Source organism: Hydra viridissima, unplaced genomic scaffold (genome assembly GCF_058129835.1).
Source record: "Hydra viridissima isolate aposymbiotic clone 2 unplaced genomic scaffold, HvirCarnegie_v1 scaffold_13, whole genome shotgun sequence".
Classification (NCBI taxonomy): Eukaryota; Metazoa; Cnidaria; class Hydrozoa; order Anthoathecata; family Hydridae; genus Hydra; species Hydra viridissima.
In genome coordinates, this window is record NW_028324312.1 from 10566968 (window position 1) to 10569309 (window position 2342).

The 2342-nt window shown below is 27.1% G+C and overlaps 1 long non-coding RNA gene across 1 annotated transcript; it reads right to left on the reverse strand.

Annotated features, from left to right (window-relative positions):
• Positions 1–390: 390 nt before the first annotated feature.
• LOC149880453 (uncharacterized) lies at positions 391–767 on the reverse strand. The gene is made up of 2 exons (XR_016446453.1): positions 673–767; positions 391–588 (listed from the first exon to the last, which is right to left on the reverse strand). It is a non-coding gene; the product is annotated as an uncharacterized LOC149880453 (long non-coding RNA).
• Between the last annotated feature and the right edge of the window lie 1575 nt (positions 768–2342).

The following is a 2342-nucleotide window of genomic DNA, read 5'->3' on the forward strand; positions in this document are numbered from 1 at the left end:
TTAGTGATCTTTGAAGGTTATACCTTGTGCAAGACTATTGTTTTACGTCGCCTTTAATTTGGCGGAAGTAGAGAAGAGGGGGACATGGAGGACGGTTTCATTTGGCCGAATCTCACACAAAGTGCAAATTAACACACAAAGTGCAAGAAAGCATTCTGCAGATTAAGTTTTCTTTAAAAATTTTCACTTTTTAATGACTTTTTTTACTATTAACATCTTTAAAATAGGCTACCATTATGGCTTTAAAACCTCTTTTCACGTCTAGTTCTAGACTGGATTTCCCCTTGGCCCACTTTTTCTTTTTATTTATGAAATGGAAGGGCTCACACTTCTAGACCCTTAATAGACCCTTAATAAAAAACTTCAAAGAAAATCAAATAGCAATCAAGTAATGATTAATGTATTTCTTCAGTTAAATAAATTTTGACTGCACTGATGTTGCAATTCTATTGTTGCAAATTCACTTCTTTTAAATGTTTATGGTAACTCTTCTAGCTTCATCGCGTTTATTTGTTACTTCACTCTGAACTGTTTTATATGATATTTCGAGCCAACTTTCTTCATCAAACTGTCAGAGAGTTTTTTGGTCTAAAAAATATCCTTTAAAACTAGATCTAATTGATCACGTGATCACTAGATAAAGTTTACATTAAGTTGCAAATAAATACCCACCAGACATTGTATTACACTCAATCTTTTTAAAAAACTTCTCAAGTAATTTTTTTCAGTTCTTAAATTCCAGCAATTATAAGATCTGCTCACTAAAAATTAATGCAATTTCGCTATCATCATTATCATATTTGCTTCTCCTCATATATACCAATGGCTCAAACTACTTAAATTAAACAGTTATTGATAAAATGAAATAGAAAAAAGGATTATCATTCAGTATTAGCTACAACATTCAGATGTTATATTTATTACATAAAATGTTAACATACATCTGATACAGAATTTTTCTTCTTTAGAAGGCTCAAAGTTTTATCTTCAGAAGAACATTCCATGATGTTATCCTCAAATTCTATTTTATCTTCAGTGTCCAATACATACTTACATCAACGAATGCATACTTACACATAAGATTTTTTTGTAAAGGATAGGTTTTAACTGAAAATAAAAGCGAATGTTGTAAAAAAGCAACAAATCACAATCAATAACTAGTAATAATAGAAATATATCATACATTGATAAATTTAGATTCAAATCACTTTATTCTTTTTTTTTAGCAAGTAAAAAGTAGCCCTAAAAACAATACATTTTTAAAAATCCAAATGAACTTACTGACAATGAGCACTTTCCTTTCCTTTTCTTCTCTTTTTTATGTATGTTTTTAATAATTTTTTTTGTGCTATAATTAAAATGAAAACAGAAACTTTAACCTATACTACAAAAACAAAACAAAACTCTTATCAATATGTATGTTATGCCATTGTAAAACCTTATACTAATCGAAGTTTAGAAGATGTTTCCTACTTTAGTAATTTCCATTAAACAAAAACACAATATTAATCAAAGTTATATTTTTGGAAAATAAAAAAGTATTTTATGCTAAATGTACAAAATGCTCATTTTGCTCCATTCCTTTAATAAATTTCATTTTAAGTAGAATGAAAGGATATTTTGAATGTAGTTGTAAAATGACATAATGCTTAGGAAAAACTGCAGATAAAAAAGGCATTATACTACAAGAAGCTCATGCATATAAAAGTCATCTATATTTTAAATCACATAAAATCTTTTTTAATTCTAAGTATATCTTCTAATTCAAAATTAAACAAACTTTAGTGTAGACCTTATTGATACACCTTGTGCAGTTTAATGTATTTCATATAATGCTTTGATATACAATTGTTTAGCTTAGCTAAAAAATGTTTTAGCTGTGACCTAAACACATCTAGTATAAATTTTTTAACATTAGATAGGATTTATTTATGTTTATCTAGTTAGCTACATTTAAAAATTACGACTGTAAGGAACTAAGTATTATTGGTAATTTAGAAGCTTGCATTATTATTAGATATGGCATAGGTCAATAAGCATAACTCAAAGTCTTTCCAAAGAGAAACAATTATTTATGATTTATAAATATAATAAGAAGTTAATAGAGCTCTTCATGTAAGTGTTATAAAGGCGACACTTTAGCTCGCATAAGTTTACTCACACGGGTTATTTGTTTAGGAAAACTTTTTTGTTGTGTATATGTGCTAAGAAAATTATAAAAATATATAAAAATTATACAAAAATACTTTATAAGTTTCTCGTCTGTTAACTTTTTTCTTGAGCAAGACTTTTTTCCATGAAGAAATTATTTAGTTTAAGAAGAAAATGTAAAAATATATGAC